Source organism: Macaca thibetana, chromosome 2, assembly GCF_024542745.1.
Source record: "Macaca thibetana thibetana isolate TM-01 chromosome 2, ASM2454274v1, whole genome shotgun sequence".
Classification (NCBI taxonomy): Eukaryota; Metazoa; Chordata; class Mammalia; order Primates; family Cercopithecidae; genus Macaca; species Macaca thibetana.
Genome location: NC_065579.1, coordinates 113,505,243 through 113,524,347, shown reverse-complemented (window position 1 = coordinate 113,524,347; position 19,105 = coordinate 113,505,243). Strand labels below are relative to the sequence as shown.

General features: G+C 39.4%; 1 long non-coding RNA gene and 1 pseudogene across 2 annotated transcripts in view; one reads left to right on the top strand and one right to left on the bottom strand.

Moving 5' to 3' along the window:
- Positions 1-19,105, top strand: part of LOC126948836 (B-cell CLL/lymphoma 7 protein family member C-like) — a 1,005,321-nt pseudogene that overhangs the window by 592,656 nt on the left and 393,560 nt on the right.
- LOC126948850 (uncharacterized) overlaps positions 1-19,105 on the bottom strand; it is a 107,477-nt gene that overhangs the window by 42,044 nt on the left and 46,328 nt on the right. For both annotated transcript variants that reach the window (XR_007723545.1, XR_007723544.1), the window contains exon 2: positions 1,023-1,112. This is a non-coding gene — a long non-coding RNA (uncharacterized LOC126948850). The remainder of the gene's footprint in view (positions 1-1,022; positions 1,113-19,105) is intronic.

Below are 19,105 nucleotides of genomic sequence, written 5' to 3'. Positions count from 1 at the left end.
CTCTCCTTTACTTTCCTTACAGTGAATTTGTTCATGTAGTGATTTTTATTCCCTTCTGGAGTATCCTACAGTATGGATTTTGCTGATCACATCCCCATGGTGTGATTCAACATGTTCTTCTGTATCTAGTATGTCCTGTAAGTTGGTTGTTAGACCCAGAGTGTTTATTTATTTTTTGGCAAGAATAGCTCATAAGGGATGTCACATATTTCCCTCAGAAGGCAAATAATGCCTAGTTGATTCTTTGTACGGGATGTCAGCAAAAATTGATTATCACTGCCAAGATCCACTAACTTGTTAGGATTGCAAAATATTGATACTCAAATTCTACCTTTTTCATTTATTCTTTGGAATACCTATAAGTAGACATTTTTCCTCATCAAATATTTGGTTACCCAGGGATACAGTTCGACAGGAAAGATAAGAGTATTTTTAGCTTGGCCGGGCACAGTGGCTCATGCCTGTAATCCCAGCACTTTGGGAAGCCAAGGTGGGTGGATCACCTCAGGTCAGGAGTTCAAGACGAGCCTGGCCAACATGCTGAAACCCTGTCCCTACTAAAAATACAAAAATTAGCCAGGCTTGGTGGTGCACGCCTATAATCCCAGCTGCTTGGGAGGCTGAGACAGGAAAATTGCTCGAAACTGGGAGGCGGAGGTTGCAGTGAGACAAGATTGCACCACTGCACTCCAGCCTGGGCAACATAGCGAGACTCCATCTCAAAAAAAAAAAAAAAAAAAGAAAGAAAAAAGAAAAACAAAGAATATTCTTAGCTTTTTTTTTTTTTTCAAAACAATGAGTTGATTACCTAGAATTTTCCAAAAGTGACCAGTAATTTCTCTGCTATCATTATGAACTCATGAATTTAAACCTATTTCATATGTTTCAATTTGCTGCATTATTTTCCTAATTATGTTCAAAATGTTCCAGATTTTGTCCAAGAAAAAAAAAAAAAAAACCTGCTCAAGATGATTCCTGCACCCTTTTGTCACAATCCCAGTTGCCTTTAATATTTAGCTTACTTTCTGATAGGACAAGATGTTCCAGGCTTATCTTGTAAACTTTCTGCCCGAGATTCTGGAATCTTCCATTTATTCATCAAATTCTGGTTCCTTTTAATGAGAATGAAGATATAGAGACCACAATTAGGACAGTAGAGGTGTTCACTGTTGTGAGGTTATCATTGTTTTTCAGGTTATTTTAGGGAAAGGGCTACAAAATACTTTTTACAAAACAATAAAATGGAGCACGTGTTCATACTGATACTTCCAATTCAAATCCAAGACTGCAGAACTTTTCTTAAGCTCATCAATCTTATTATATCTATCTGTATCTCTTTTATCGTATACCAAATGTCCCAGCTTTCAGCATCTCATTATCATAATACATCCTATTTACTTTATCCCACTATACTCCTCAGTTTGAGAACAGCACCTATATTACCATCGATAACATGATTACCAAAAAAAGATTAAGATTATTTTGTCCTTTTTGTTTTTTCAGTTGGTCCTTTAGATATAATCCACCAGGAATACAAAGAAAGTTTTAATATAGTTAACCATAATTTAAAGTTACTTGAAATAATTTCCCTCTCTGTGGGTATGCCACCAACTCAATAAATTTAGATTCATTTGCTTTAGTTTGCTTCTGATTTTTAGGACCATTTTTAATTTATTTTTGTTTTATAATTATATAAAACATTTACATTGTTACAAAGTCAAGTCTAAAAGTCAAATTATGTTCAGGGAAATCCACCTTCTATCTCTATCTCCTTCATACTATTTTCTCCCTCCTAAAGAATAATCAATATGTTTTGTCATCAAATATATGTATTATGTAACTATATATTATAAATGCAAACATAGATGTATTTCTTTTCTTTTCTTTTTTTTTTTTTTTTTTTTTTTGAGATGGAGTCTTGCACTGTCACCTGGGCTGGAGTGCAATGGCGTGATCTTGGCTCACTGCAACCTCCACCTCCCAGGTTCATGCTATTCTCCTGCCTCAGCCTCCCAAGTAGCTGGGATTACAGGCGCACACCACTATACCCAGCTAATTTTTTGTATTTTTACTAGAGACGGGGTTTCACTCTGCTGGCCAGACTGGTCTTGAACTCCTGACCTCATGATCCGCCTGCCTTGGCCTCCCAAAATGCTGGGATTACAGGCGTGAGCCACATCACGCCCAGCCCAAACGTAGATGTATTTCTGCCTCACCTGTCTTAGTCTGTTTTGTGTTACTGTAACAGAATACCACAGACAGAGTAATTTATAAAGAAAAGAAAATCATTTCTTAACAGTTCTGGAGGCTGGCAAATCCAAGGTTGAGGGGCCCACATCTGGTGAGGGCCTTCTTACTGTATCATCACATGGAAGAAGAAAGAAGAGCAAGAGATCACATGTGCATGAGAGAGGAAGAGGGCCAAACTCATCCATTTATTAGGAACCCACTCCATGATAACTAACCCACTCCCACAATAATGACATTAATTCATTCACGAGAGCAGACCCCTCAGGACCTAATCACCTCTTAATAGTCCCAGCTCTCAACACTGCTGCATTGGGAATTAACCTTTCAATACATGGACTTTTGGAGACATATTAAAACCACAGCGTCCACCCTTTAAAAGTGGTAACATACCATACATACTACTTTTCTCTACCTTTCTTTTCTTCATATATAATACATATATTAGAGATCCTCTATAGAAGATATGCCTCATTCTCTTTACAAACTCATAATTTACTGTGCTGCTACAACGAAGGTGATTTAACAAGTGCATGCTCTACTGATGAACATTTGGAAAGCCCAATATTTTGCTACCACACATAATGCTAGAACAAAGAGGTTTTTTTTTTTTTTTTCAGTTATCCCCTTTACTTGAAAGTTCAATTTCTGATTTTACATGCTCCAAATGGAACTATGTTGATTTCTCCTCTAAAGTCATTCCTTCTTTGTTTTCCCCACCTCAGTAAGTGGTGTCACCATGAATCCAATTGTTCAGGCCAAAAACCTAGGAATCATGACTGATTCTCTTCTTTCTTATATACCGTGCATCTAAACTGAAATCGTTCTCCTGTTCAAAACCTTCCAAATGCCTCCCATCATACTTGGAATAAAAACCCAAATCTTTATATGACCTTAAGAATTATCATAATGTGGCTTTCCATCACCTCTTTGATCTCATTTCCTCCATTGTTCCCTCTGTCTTAGTCTGTTTAGTGTTGCTATCACAGAATACCTAAGACTGGGAAATTTTATTTTATTTATTTATGTATTTTGAGATAGAATTTCGCTCTTGTTGCCCAGGCTGGAGTGCAACGGCGCGATCTCGGCTCACCACAACCTCCACCTCAAGACTGGGAAATTTTTAGAGAGAAGTGGTTTATTTAGCTCATGGTTCTGCAGGCTGGGAAGTTTAAGGAGAGAGTTCTGGCTTCTGGTGAGGGCTTTTGTGCTGAGTAATAGCCTAGTGGAAAAGGTCAAAAGGGAAGCAGACACATGTGAAGAGAGAAAACAAAAGCGATGCCCTGGATTTATAACAACCCACTCTTGAAGCAAATAATCCATTCTCATAAGAACTAATCCAGTCTTGCCAGAGTAAGAACTAACTATTGTTAAGAATACCATGAAGCCATTCATGAGGGATCTACCCCTATGACCCAGACACCTCTCACTAGGCCCCACCTCCCAATACCACCACATTGGGAATCTAATTTCAACATGAGTTTTGTCGGGGACAATCCATATCCAAACTATAGCACCTTTCTCACTGTAGCTTAGCAGCACTGGCTTCCTTGCTGTTCCTGGAAGATGTATCATGCCCACCACAGAATCTTTGCGCTTGCTTCCCTGTGCCTAAAAGGCTCTTTACCCCAGATATTTTCCCAGATTACTCCCTCACTTCCTTGGGGCACTGCTCAAATATTCCCATATTGAGAGATCTTCCTTCATCGTAGAGCTACAACAGCTCTCGTCGTTGCTCTATGGCTTTTGTGATTCTTCTTTTTTTTTTTTTTTTTTTTTTTGAGACCAAGTCTCGCTCTGTTGCCAGGCTGGAGTGCAGTGACGCGACCTCGGCTCACTGGGTTCAAGTGATTCTCCCGCCTCAGCCTCCCCAGTAGCTGGGATTACAGGCACGTGCCACCACACCCAGCTAATTTTTGGGTTTTTTTTTCAGTAGAGACAGGGTTTCACCATGTTGGCCAGGCTGGTCTTGATCTCCTGATCTCATGATCCGCCTGCCTCCACCTCCCAAAATGCTGGGATTACAGGTGTGAGCCATCTGGCTCTATGGCTTTTTATCCCTGTCTGTTTTTAATAATACTTATCACTACTGACAATGCATTATTTATTTATGTGTTTATTCATTTATGCCTTCACCACTATATTGTAAACCCCTCAAGGGTTGTCTATTCTGTTAAGTATCTAGACACTTAATTATTATCCCATGAATGAATGAATGAATGAATGAATGAACATGATTGTCAGTGTCCAGTTATTTTGAATTATCTGGCAATTTGAAATCTTCATGAAGATTTGACTTTGAATAGGAAGTAAGTTAGGTATTTAATAACTAATTTTAAAAGAGATGTAATTTTTAATGATTAGCTAAGAATAATTACAAATCTGTGCAAACCAATTGTAAAGGAAAACAAAAGCTTTATTGTTGTGGTTTCTTAATTGGTTTACAAAACTTCAAGGTCAAATTGTTTCTTTGTTTTCCTTTGATTGTTTTGATTGTTTCCTTCCTCTGCAAAGACTGTCGTAATACTCATGACAGTACTATGGCAATAAAACTGTGCATCATGAAAATATCATTTAATTTATAAGAAAACAGACATTGGCTTTCAAAACAGTAAAATCATTAAGTGATTCATGCAATTTACTTACTGATTACTGATTATTCAGTAAGTAAAGCTTAACAGATGGACAGAAGCTCATTGTTAATTTTTTTTCTTTATAACATCCTACCCTTAACACCAAAGAATTACAACATTCTGATTCAAGAAAGAAATGACAGGCAAATTAACACCATATTTTTTATTTTAGATGAGGAATACCTTACCTTCAAATTTCTATCCAGAGGAGAGTTAAGAGAACTATCTTTAAGAAACAACACATGCACATCCACTTATTTGAATGAGTCAGAAAGCCAGGAGTCATCTTGGACACACCTCTTCCCCATTTCCTGCACTCTCCTCCACCCAATTAGTCACAGAGTCCTAGCAGTTTTATTTACTAAATATGTCTCAAGGTCATAGTTTATGGCATTTGACAGCCACTGCCCCAATTATCTTACTTGGATTAAAAAGTAGCTCCCTGAAAGGTCTTCTCACACTCGCCCTTTTTCCTTCAGATCCATTCCCAGTCTACAACAGAGTGATATTCTAATACACAAATCCAGTAATGCAGTGGTTTCTGTTACTCTGTGGAGGAAGATCTTGGTCCTTAATATGACCTAAAGGCCACATGTGTTTGGTCTCCGACTAACTCCCCTACCTCATTTTGAATCATTCTTGCCTTAGCTCTTTCCACTGGAGCCACACCATCCTCCTGTGAGTTCCTTGAAAATGCAAACTCTTTCTTGCCTCAGAGCCCCGCCACAAGAGGCTCTGATTTCAAGTCTAAGACTGCTTCACTGGGGAAGCCTCTCAGTCCCTCCAGAGTAAGAGAGGTCCTCCTGTTACAAATCCTCATACTTCACTGAACTTTTCCATCCCAACTCATGTCACATGTACAGATTTAATTTGCTCATTTGTTTAATATTTCTCTTTTATATTAGCGTAAGCACCCTAGAGTAGGAACCACAGAATTGATGCTCATCATTATATCCCAACACCTAACATAAAATCTAGTATATAGTAGAGATTCAAGAAATATTTATTGTATGATAACAGCAAGAGATGAAACAGTCAAACACTGGCACAGGGACTTGGGGTACATTTGAGAGCATTTTTAGAGCATCACTGAAAACTGGAATGGGGTCCTAAAAAAAGTTGAAGAATTATCTCCTATGGAGACTCTTAAAAACAGGATATTTTATATATGACTAGAACTGCACTATCCAATATGGTAGCCATTAGCCTCATGTATGTGGCTATTGAGCTCTTAGAATGCGGCTAGTCCTAATTGAGGTGTGCTATAAGTATGAAAGGCACAGCATATTTCAGACTTAGCAAAAAAATGAGTAAAATTTCTCATTAATGATTGTTTACAAGATTATATATTGAAATAATGTTTTGGATATACTGGGGTCAACAAAATATATTGATAAAATTAATTTTATCTCTACCATTTTTAATGTTACTAAAAATTTTTATGTGGCTTACATTTCTACTAGATCTTAATGGTCTATGGTATTTCAGGACCACTGTGGTTTGAATATTTGTGTTCCCTCCAAAATTCATGCTGGAACTAAATCCCCAATGCAACAGTGTTCACAGGCGGGTCCTTTAGGAGGTGATGAGGCCATGAGGGCTCCATTTTAATGGATGGGCTTAGTGTCTTACAAAAGGTCTGAAGGGAATGAGCTAGGCCCCTTTTCCCCTTCTATCTTTTCAGCTATGTAAGGACATAGTGTTTGTCCCCTTGGGAAGACACAGTAACAAGTCGCCATCTTGGAATCAAAGAGAGTCCTTACAGACACAGAATCTGCGGACACCTTGATCCTGGGCTTCCCAACCACCCAAACTATGAGAAATAAATTTCTGTTATTTATAAATTACCCAATCTAAGGTATTTTAGCATAGCAATAGTCTTAGTCCATTCCATAGCAATAGGAATGGACTAAGACAAGGACAACATTGCCTGAAGCTGGACATGACAGTGGGACACGTCATTAACATGAGTTTGGATACTGCAAGTTGTAAAGAATCTTCTTGTGTTAGCAACGTGCTTCTGTTTTACCACCAGTCTCACTTGACTGTGCCTGTGCTACTTTACCACATATTCAAATATTTGCTCAATATATTGCCTTCTTTGGTCAAACAGCCTTTACAAACTGAATTTCAAAGCCCTTCTTCATGCTTTTATTTAATCAGTGTCCTAAAAGGTTGCATAAAGTTTGCAAAGTTTGGCCTTCTTACTTTACTGAATTCTAAAGGGTCAGTTTGTTGATAGGTTTGGCATGAAGTTTGGCATAACGAATCATTTTTACTCAAAGAAACTGGAAACCAGACATTGAAAGTAGCAGTTGTGTCTAGAACTGTCAGTACAGGTTTTTATGGATTCTCTTCGTATTTCTGAAAGTTTCATCCCTTTTTGGAGCTTTCTTTGTATTCTTACAGCAGTTTGCTCATGTCATTTTTTTTTCAAAATGAAAGCAAGTTTATTAAGAAAGTAAAGGAATAACGAATGGCTACTCCATAGACAGAGCAGCCCCAAGAGCTGCTGGTTGCCCATTTTTATGGTTATATCTTGATTATATGCTAAACAAGGGGTGGATTATTCATGTCTCCCCCTTTTTAGACCATATAGGGTAACTTCCTGATGTTGCCATGACATTTGTAAACTGTCAAGGTGCTGGTGGGAATGTAGCAGTGAGGACGACCAGAGGTCACTCTCGTGGCCATTTTGGTTTTATTTGGTTTTGGCCGGCTCCTTTACTGCAACCTGTTTTATCAGCAAGGTCTTTATGACCTGTATTTTGTGCTGACCTCCTATCTCATCCTGTGACTTAGAATGCCTTAACCATCTGGGAATGCAGCCCAGTAGGCTTCACCCTCATTTTACCCAGCTCCTGTTGAAGATAAAGGTGCTCTGGTTCACAGGCCTCTGACATTTCCCCCCTCCCTTTTATAAAAGAACCCTTAATCTTAAAGGTTGCAGAGGGACAAAGTTCTGTCTTCTGTAACTTCTTGAGGCTGAATAGGGGTAATGATATTCCTGCCTAACTATGAGGGTCTCTTGCATTCAGAGTAGAGAGGAGCTCAGTCGGAAAGCATCAGTATGGTAAGGTCCGTTTACAACTCTTGAGTTTCGACAGAAGGTGATAGCTGGAAGATAAATAAGTGTATAATTTAAGAAAACATTCAGTAAGCTTGTCCTGTGTTCCTGCACAAACAGTGTAACCGCTATATATTCCTCAAGATTAAAGTAAAATAAGTGAAGTTATTCCAAGTAAACTAAAATTAGAAGGCTTTTCATGAACTGGGCAACTGTTGGAACTAAGCTGATATGGGGTTGTTAGCTGATTGTAATGTGCCCAGAATTAGAACACTGACCCAGAGTTTTACATTACCCATCCCTCTTGTTTCTTCTGAGCAACAGTCAAAAATCACTGTTGGTTTACAGGAATAAGCAGGGTTAGTCTAAATTGCAGAAACAAACTTAAAAACAACTGAAACTAGAATTTAATAACCAGTGTACTATAGTTCTTGAAACATAATATTTCTCCGGTTTCCCATTTTTACTAAAGACAAACCATGGTAAAGCTGATTTGCTTTATTATATTTGGCCGGGTTATTTGTATGAAGTGCAGCAAGTATGATTTTTTTTTTTATTGACTTTGATGAAACTATTCCACAGAAGGAATCTTAGACAAGACTTTTTTACAGCTGAGCCCTGCCATGGGTTTGTACCCTCAAATATCTGTAAGTTGGGTAAATTCCTCTCTTTTTGAGGTCCCAAGATAACTTGGGGCTCCTGATGAGTTGGGTAAATTTCTCTCTTTTTGATGTCCCAAGATCACTTGGGGCTGCTGGACCTGTGAGAAAGTGATATCTTTACTTACCATAGGTTAAAAACCCTATACAGGCACTGTGTAGGCAAGGTATTGGGCCAGTTCCCCAAAGGGCTTTTATTGGCTCTACAAGTCAAGTTTGATTCCTTAAAGGAAAGCACACCATTCCAGTTAAAGCCTTGGTAAAATAACCAATTTCTCCAATTGTGTCCTGTCACAAAATAAAACAGATTCTTACTGCAGATATGCAAATAACTATATTGCCGTAAGTTAAGAATCTCATAACTCGTTTCCAAATTCTGGAGAAATCAGGTAGAGAAAAACAAATAAGTTCCAAATTTTGTTCACAGCAGTATACTTTACTCAACTGCAACAAGCTGCAAATAGCTCAAAAGTTTCCTTAACTCAGAAAAACAAAGGATCAGCAACGTTTTAAGCAAAGTTAAAAATATTACTTCAGTTGTCTATTGATTCAGTTAATTCAGTTAACTCCTGTTCTAGTCGATATTCATGAACCTTCCAGCTCTTCATGAGAGTTCTGAAAGTTGTTTTCTCTAATGTTACAATTTCCAAAGGTATTTACAAACCTGCATTTAAGAACACCTGCTGGAGTTCTATAGTTGATTATAAACCACCTTCTAAATAGGATTAAAACAAGACAACAATTGTCTGTGGATGATAAAAAGTTTTAGGACAGCCACTATTAAAGCCACAATTGATAAGGAAATTTGGTTACTTCCGTGGCACACAAAATTTTACATAACAATTATAATTATTAATAATATACACTAAGTCATATTGGAATTATAGGAGTTTCCCATAACTTTAGAACATAACAAATTTATGCAAATATAGTCCAAAGAAAGCAAAACACTATTTCACATTTGATAATGCTTTCTGTATGATTTTTATACCAAATGAGCCAAATTTCACCTTTACAATAATGTACTATTAATGTTAAACTCAATTTTTAATAAAACCTTATAGACATATTTACCCAATTTTAATGTTTAACCATAACATAAGATTCTTAAAAACCTTTTATAACCCTTTACATTTTTTTGTGAAAGAGCGTATCAGTGCTTTAAGAAAAACCTGTTGTGCTGCTATTTCAGGGTTTAATTTACAGAAAAACTGAATAATACCCTTTTAACTTTAGCAAATATGTTCACACACAGAATCTCTTACAATTAATTTTTATAATTCTTTCACAACTTGTTTAAACCTTTAGATTTTTTTTCTTAAAACAATCCTTTAAAACTTTAATCTAGGCTGAAAAATTTCCACATTCCCATGCCTTCTTATAATCTTTTTTTTTTTTTTTACCAAAAACACATTTCACTTTTCTTATACACCTTGCATGTAGAACTGTTTCTTCAGTAGGCCGGGCACGGTGGCTCACACCTGTAATCCCAGCACTTTGGGAGGCCAAGGTGGGCGAATCAAGAGGTCAGGAGATCTAGACCATCCTGGCTAACACAGTGAAACCCCGTCTCTACTAAAAATGCAAAAAATTAGCCAAGGATCATGGTGGGCGCCTGTAACCCCAGCTACTTGTGAGGTTGAGGCAGGAGAATTGCTTGAACTTGGGAGGCAAAGGTTGCAGTGAGCCGAGATCGTGCCACTGCACTCCAGCCTGGGCGACAGGGAGAGATTGGGAGACTCTGTCTCAAACAAACAAACAAACAAACAAAAAAAACACTGTTTCTTCAGTAGTCGTAATTACATGTTACAATGTTAACTTTTAGTGACTCTTACTTTTGGTGAAAACCCTGGTTAATAGGCAATTTTAATTGTGTACTAGGTGGGGATTCTAGCTGAGGACACACAAGGCAGAAGTGCAGATGAGAGCTGGCTCTCCAGCATAGCTAGGGGGCGTGGCTAACTCCACATGTTCCCAGGCCTTATCTAGAATCTAATGGCTTTAAGGTAAGTAAATTAAACAATTTTCAAAAGTCTAATAAATAGTTTGACCTTAAAGCATTTAGTAAATCTGATATCTGATCTTAATTGAGACCAAATGTCTACATTTTCAAGATATTTTATTTTACCAATAATCTTTAAAATTGTCTGTTTCCAAAAGATTACTAAAGTTACATGAACAAAAAGGCATTAAAGTTTCTATTTTTCTGACAATTATTTTTTCTAAGCCAATTAATTAGAGCTCTTTTATATATAAACATGTAACACATATAAATACACAGACAGATTCAGCACTTTGTAAGATTTTTCATTTACCAGTTTCTTAACTGCAGAGTGGAGCCCTTGGAGGAACAAGGCCAGAAAAGCATGTGTTCTTAGGGCCAAATAAGCAGCAAAAAAGCAGCTGAAGGCAAAGACAGATCCCCAAAATTAAGAGTGCCATTTTATACTGGTTGCTGGATCCCCAGAAGGAAGGAAATACTATGGGAGAAGACAGTGCAGTGCTTCTACTCTGCATTTCATTGCAAGGCAACCCAAAGCCAATCAGCCCATTTTGTAATCAGTCCATCCCTCATGGAAGTCTCATCTCCCAGTGGGGGATGGTGACGTTTCCTTATCTTCCAGGTGGCCAAGAGCATGCTTTTCTGATCCAGTGTGCAAAGAGTCAAGTATCCCTCCTTGGGTTAAAATTCAAGCGTATTTCCTACCTGGTTATTACAAACCAAAGCTCTTTCATAATGCGAAGTAATTTCTGATACCCCAAAACTCAAAACCGTTAGATAACACAATGCAAAACAGAACAGAGCCTTTGAGTTTGAGAGGGATCGATTTGCTTTTAATTTCTGGGGTTTCATGAGGGAAACAGAGGTTTTTTTTTCCCCAAAACGGGGTCTGTGGCACCTCCTTTGTTTTTCCCAAGGAGTCCCAGGCTATCTGAAGTTATCTTAGGGCCTCTCATGTGTGCTTGAAGAGTGGCAAGACAAAAAAAAATTGGAGAAAAATAATTCAATCGACTGAGAAGAAAAAAACCTTTTTTCAGAAAAAAAAAGTTATAAGAAGACAAAAACATAACAGCCTTTAAAATATATCTATAGCTTGTTTATCCACTTTTAATTAAGCTGATTTTTAACCATAGTGCTCTTTAAAAAAGAAATCCTTCCAAATCTCTTACTACCCGACTTCAGCCATGCCAAGTGGCCAATATTTCTAGTTTCTGAACTTTACCAAAGTTAACCTCCTAGGTGCTTAGAGAAAGAAAAAGTTAAGACAGTCCATGGAGACAAGAATAGACAAGGTCACGCAGATATTAAACCAGAAATGACTTACTTCCTAGGTGGGGAATTGAACCCAGACCGCCACTGTGAAAGTGCAAAACATTAGCTACCGGGCAGCTAGTACTAGCAGCTACTGGGCAGAAGTAGGAAACAAATTCAAAAGCTAGCAGAAGACACAACTACAGCACAAGGCAATCTCCAGTTCCTTTCCCACAAGGAATCTACAGTAGTTAATTTTGAGCTTGCAAAGGCTTCTAATTTTGTGATACGATTTTTAGAGCTAACTCTGACATGAACCCTATAATTCCTGTTTCCTGAAGGCAGAGACCAAAAGAAAGTACCACCACGTGGTTAAAACGCCAAGCTCCCAAGGACACAAAACAAGGTGGAGACTTCATTCAGTTTTTTTGTTTGTTTCAGGGACCTGCAGCCAAGTTTGTTACTGACCAGCTTGCTGGGTCGTCTTGAAGAACGGGATTACAAGTGTTCTAAGCCAGTGTTTTCACCTAAAGTACCCCCTTGACACAGAAAAACAAATTCATAGCACAAAATACACCAGCTTAAGACTAGCCTTACAATTCTTTTTTGCATTAATCAAAACTTTAGAGGAGATAAACACTGATTTAATTTTTATTTTTTAAAATTTATTTATTTATTTATTTATTTATTTATTTATCATCCATTCAACTGTTTGCCCAGAAAGAGAGGAGCCAGAAATCTGACTGGTAAGAAATTCTTATCCTTTTGCCATCATGCCAGGCTTCTGGGTTCCCTTTCCCTGAATAACCCTAGTGATGCAGCTTGTGGCACCATAGCCCTGGGGGCCAAGCCACATCATAAAGGAAAATTATTGTTTTTGCTCTGGCGAGAGCAAAATACATGTGATAAAACATAGACATTACCCATTCTGTTTAGCACCCAATATCAAACTGGCAAGGCTTAAATTTGCCCCCAGAAGGGCCCTGTCATCTTTAATCCAACCTCTGACTAGGAGTTTCAACACGTGTTCTCTGGGCAAGTTGGTTGCCCTGAGTAATAGAAAATATAACAAAGGGAAATAAAAAGTAGAGAAGGAAAGCATTGCCTGCGGCAGCTGGGGGAAGGTGAAATGATCAGGGAGGCCAGGGAAAAGACTCATCCATTGCGGCAACACTGAAAAGTTCAGGCAGCTGCAGCTGCTGTTGTAAAGGGATTTTTTTCCAGGAGTCCCATTACCTCTCAAGTTTCCTCTTTTAGGGAGGAAAAAGCTTCCCATGTCCCACAATCTTGTACATGCCTAACTCTGTCACCCACAGCCATCAGCAAAGAGTACAAGGCAGATTAATCCAAAAAGAATAGCCGTTAGCACCCCACAGTGCCAAATCTGTTCTTAAAGGGACTTTACCAAGAGGGGCCTCTAACCCTCTAAATCGTAGAAAGGACTCTAACCCTCCTAAATTGGGCCTCTAACATGAGGTCCAAAAAGTGTCCTTGCCTTTTGTTAAGAGTGGCCTTGCCGGGGAGGGGCCAAGATGGCCGAATAGGAACAGCTCTGGTCTCTAGCTCCCAGTGAGACCAATGGCGAAGGGAGTTTATTTCTGCATTTCCAATTGAGGTACCCAGTTCATCTCATTGGGACTGGTCAGGCAATGGGAGCAACCCACAGAGAGTGAGCAGAAGCAGGGTGGGGCATTGCCTCACTCAGGAAGTGCAAGGAGCAGGGGGCCTCCCTTTCCCAGCCGAGGGAAGCGGTGAGGGTCTGTGCTACCCAGCCCGGGTACTATGCTTTTCCCATGGTTTCTGCAATCCGGAGATCAGGAGATTCCCTTGTTTGCCTAAAGGGCCGTGGGTTTCAAGCACAACCTGGGCGGCTGTTTGGGCAGACACTGAGCTAGCTGTAGGAGCTTTTTTCATATCCCAGTGGCACCTGGAGCCTCAGCGAGACAGAACCATTCACTCCCTGAAAAAGGGGCTGAAGCCAGGGAGCCAAGTTCTCACTCAGCAGGTCCCACTCCCGTGGAGCCCAGCAAGCTAAGAACCACTGGCTTGAAATTCTCACTGCCAACACAGCAGTCTGAAGTCGACCTGGGACAGTCAATCTTGGTTGGGGGACGGTGTCTGCCATTACTGAGGTTTTAGTGGGTGGTTTTCTCCTGAGAGTGCTAAAGAGGCTGGGAGGTTAGGACTGGGCAGAATTCACCACAGTGCGGCAAAGCAGCTGTGGCCAGACTGTTTCTCTAGATTCCTCCTCACTGGGCAAGGCATCTCTGAAGGAAAGACAGCAGCCCAAGTCAGGAGCTTACAGATAAAACTCTTATCTCCCTGGGACAGAGCACCTAGGGGAAGGGGCAATTGTGGGCACAGCTTCAATAGATTTAATTGTTCCTGCCTGCCAGCTCTGAAGACAGCAGCTGATCCTGACAAGGGTGATTCTCCCAGCACAGCACACAATCTCTGCTAAGGGACAGACTGCCTCCTCAAGTGGGTTCCTGACCCCCGTGCCTTCTGACTGGAAGAGACCTCCCAACAAAGGTTAACAGACACCTCACACAGGACAGCTCCAGCTGGCATTACACCGATGCCCCTCTGGGATAAAGCTTCCAGAGGAAGAAGCAGGCAGCAATCTTTGCTGTTCTGTAGCTTCCACTGGTGACACCCAGGTGAACAGGGTCTGGAGTGGACCTCCAGCAAACGGCAGCAGACCTGCAGAAGAGGGACCTGACTGTTAGAAGAAAAAATAACAAACAGAAAACAACAACATCAACATCAACAAAAAAAGACCCCCGGACAAAAACCCCATCCAAAGGTCTTCAGCCTCAAAGATCAAAGGTAGATAAATCCATGAAGATGTGGAAAAACCAGTGCAAAAATGCTGAAAATTCCAAAAACCAGAATGCCTCTTCTCCTCCCAATGATCATAACTCCTCTCCAGCAAGGGCACAAAACTGGATGGAGAATGACACTGACAAATAGACAGAAGTAGGCTTCAGAAGGTGGGTAAACAACAAATTCCTCTGAGCTAAAGGAGCATGTTCTAACCCAATGCAAGGAAGCTAAGAAACTTGATAAAAAGGTTACAGGAACTGCTAACTAGAATAACCAGTTTAGAGAGGAATAATTTTAAATGACTAGATGAAGCTGAAAAATACAGCACAAGAACTTCATGAAGCATACAAAAGGATCAATAGTCAAATCGATCAAGTGGAAGAAAGGATATCAGAAATTGAAGATTACCTTACTGAAATAAGGCATGAAGACAAGATTAGAGAAAAATGAATGAAAAGGAACAAACAAAGCCTCCAAGAAATATGGGACTGCTTGAAAAGACCAAACCTACAATTGATTGGTGTACCTGAAAGTGATGGGGAGAATGGAACGAAGTTGGAAAACACACTTAAGGATATTATCCAGGAGAACTTCCCCAACCTAGCAAGACAGGCTAACATTCAAATTCAGGAAATACAGAGAACACCACTAAGATACTCCTTTTTTTTTTTTTTTTTTTTTTTTTTTGGAGACGGAGTCTCGCTCTGTTTCCCAGGCTGGAGTGCAGTGGCCGGATCTCAGCTCACTGCAAGCTCCGCCTCCCGGGTCTACGCCATTCTCCTGTCTCAGCCTCCCGAGTAGCTGGGACTACAGGCGCCCGCCACCTCGCCCGGCTAGTTTTTTGTATTTTTTAGTAGAGACGGGGTTTCACTGTGTTAGCCAGGATGGTCTCGATCTCCTGACCTCGTGATCCGCCTGTCTCGACCTCCCAAAGTGCTGGGATTACAGGCTTGAGCCACCGCGCCCGGCCAAGATACTCCTTGAGAACAGCAACCCCAAGACACATAATTGCCAGATTCTACAAGGTTGAAACAAAGGAAAAAATGTTAAGGGCAGCCAAAGAGAAAGGTCAGGTTACAAACAAAGGGGAGCCCATCAGACTAATAGCAGATATCTCTGCAGAAACCCTACAAGCCAGAAGAGAGTGGGGTCAATATTCAACATTCTTAAAGAAAATAATTTTCAACCCAGAATTTCATATCCAGCCAAACTAAGCTTCATAGTGAAGGAGAAATAAAATCCTTTACAGACAAGGAAATGCAGAGAGATTTCATCACCCCCAGGCCCGCCTTACAAGAGCTCCTGAGGGAAGCACTAAATATAGAAAGAAAAAAACTGTACTAGCCACTGCGAAAACACACCAAAAACATAAAGATCAATGACACTATGAAAAGACTGCATCAACTAATGTGAAAAGTACCCAGCTAGCATCATAATGACAGGATCAAATTCACACATAATAATATTAACCTTAAATGTAAGTGGGCTAAATGCCCCAGTTAAAAGACACAGACTGGCAAATTGAATAAAGAGTCAAGACCCACCAGTGTGCTGTATTCAGGAGACCCATCTTGCATGTAAAGACACACATAGGCTCAAAATAAAGGAATGGAGGAAGTTTTACCAAGCAAATGGAAAGAAAAAAAAAAAAAGCAGGGGTTGCAATCTTAGCCTCTGATAAAACAGACTTTAAACCGACAAAGATCAAAACAAGACAAAAAAGGGCATTAGATAATGGTAAAGTGATCAGTGCAACAAGAAGAGCTAACTATCCCAAATATACATGCACCCAATACAGGAGCACCCAGATTCATATAACAAGTTCTTAGTGACCTACAAAGAGACTTAAACTCCCACATAATACTAGTGGGAGATTTTAACCCCCATTGTCAATATTAGACAGATCAATGAGATGAAAAATTAACAAGGATATTCAGGACTTGAACTCAGCTCTGGACCAAGCAGACCTAATAGGTATCTACAGAATTCTCCACCCCAAATCAACAGAATATACATTCTTCTCAGTGCCACATAGCACTTATTCTAAAATCGACCATGTAACTGGAAGTAAAACACTCCTCAGCAAATGCAAAAGAATGGAAATCATAACAAACAGTTGCTCAGACCACAGTGCAATCAAATAAGAACTCGGAATTAAGAAACTCACTCAAAATCACACAACTACATGGAAATTGAACAATCTGCTCCTGAATGACTACTGGGTATATAACGAAATTAATCCAGAAATAAAGAAGTTCTTTCAAACCAATAAGAAAAAAGAGACAACATACTAGAATCCCTGGGATACAGCTTAAGCAGTGTTTAGAGGGAAATTTATAGCACTAAATGCCCATATCAGAAAGCAGGAAAGGTCTAAAATTGACACCCTAAAATAACACTTAAAAGAAATAGAGAAGCAAGAACAAACAAATCCAAAAGCTAGCAGAAGACACAACTAAGATCAGAGCAGAACCGAAGGAGACAGAGACATGAAAAACCCTTCAAAAAATCAATGAATCCAGGAGTTGGTTTTTGAAAAGATTAACAAAATAAATAGACTGCTAGGTAGATTAATAAAGAAGAAAAGAGAAGAATCAAATAGACACAATAAAAAATGATGAAGGGGATATCACCACTGATTCCACAGAAATACAGACTATCATCAGAGAATACTACAAACACCTCTATGCAAATAAACTGGAAAATCTAGAAGAAATGGATAAATTCCTGGACACATATACCCTCCCAAGACTAAACGAAGAAGAAGTAAAATCCCTGAGTAGACTAATAACAAGTTCTGAAATTGAGGCAGTAATTAATAGCCTACCAACCAGAAAAGCCCAAGACTAGATGGCTTCACAGACAAATTCTACCAGATGTACAAACAGTAGCTGGTACCATTCCTTCTGAAACTATTCCAAACAAAAGAAAAAGAGGCACTCCTCCCTAACTCATTTTATGAGGCCAGCATCATCCTGAGACCAAAACCTGGCAGAAACACAACAAAAAAAGAAAATTTCAGGTCAATATCCCTGATGAACATCTATGTGAAAATCCTCAATAAAATACTGGCAAACCAAATCAAGCAGCACATCAAAAAGTTTCTCCACCATGATCAAGTTGGCTTCATCCTGGCAATGCAAGGCTGGTTCAATATACACAAATCAATAAACATAACCCATCAAACAGAACCAATGACAAAACCACATGATTATCTCAATAGATGCAGAAAAGGCCTTCAATAAAATTCAACATCCCTTCATGCTAAAAACTCTCGGTAAACTAGATAGTCGGTGGAACATATCTCAAAATAATAAGAGCTATTTATGACAAACCCATAGCCAATATCATATTGAATGGGCAAAAGCTGAAAGCATCCACTTTGAAAATCAGCACAAGGAAATAATGCCCCCTCTTACCACTCCTGTTCAACATAGTATTGGGAATTCTGGCCAGGGCAATAAGGCAAGAGCAAGAATTAAAAGGCATTCAAATAGAAAGAGAGGAAGTCAAATTGTCTCTGTTTGCAGATGACATGATTGTATGTTTAGAAAACCCCATTGTCTCAGCCCAAAAACTCCTTAAGCTGATAAGCAACTTCAGCAAAGTCTAAGGATACAAAATCAATGTGCAAAAATTACAAGCATTCCTATACACGAATAATAGACAAGCAGAAAGCCAAACCATGAGGGAACTCCCATTCACAATTGCTACAAAGAGAATAAAATACCTAGGAATACAACTTACAAGGGATGTGAAGGACCTCTTCAAGGAGAGCTACAAACCACTGCTCAAGGAAATAAGAGAGGACAAAAACAATGGAAAAACATTCCATACTCAGGGATAGGAAGAATCAATATCGTGCAAATGGATACTGCCCACAGTAATTCATAGAGTTAACGCTATTCCCACCAAGCTACCATTGACTTTCTTCACAGAACTAGAAAAAAACTAAATTTTCTTGCGGGAAGTCAGGGACCCTGAATGGAGGGACCAGCTGAAGCCATGGCAGAAGAACATAAATTGTGAAGATTTCATGGACATTTATTAGTTCCCCAAATTAATACTTTTAAAATTTCTTACACCTGTCTTTATTGCAATCTCTGAACATAAATTGTGAAGATTTCATGGACACTTATCACTTCCCCAGTCAATACCCTTGTGATTTCCTATGCCTGTCTTTACTTTAATCTCTTAATCCCGTCATCTTCGTAAGCTGAGGAGGATGTATGTCACCTCAGGACCCTCTGATGACTGCGTTAACTGCACAAATTGTTTGTAGAGCATGTGTGCTTGAACAATATGAAATCTGGGCACCTTGAAAAAAGAACAGGATAACAGCAATGTTCAGGGAACAAGGGAGCTAACCTTAAACTCTGACTGCCGGTGAGCCGGGCAGAAGAGAGCCATATTTCTCTTC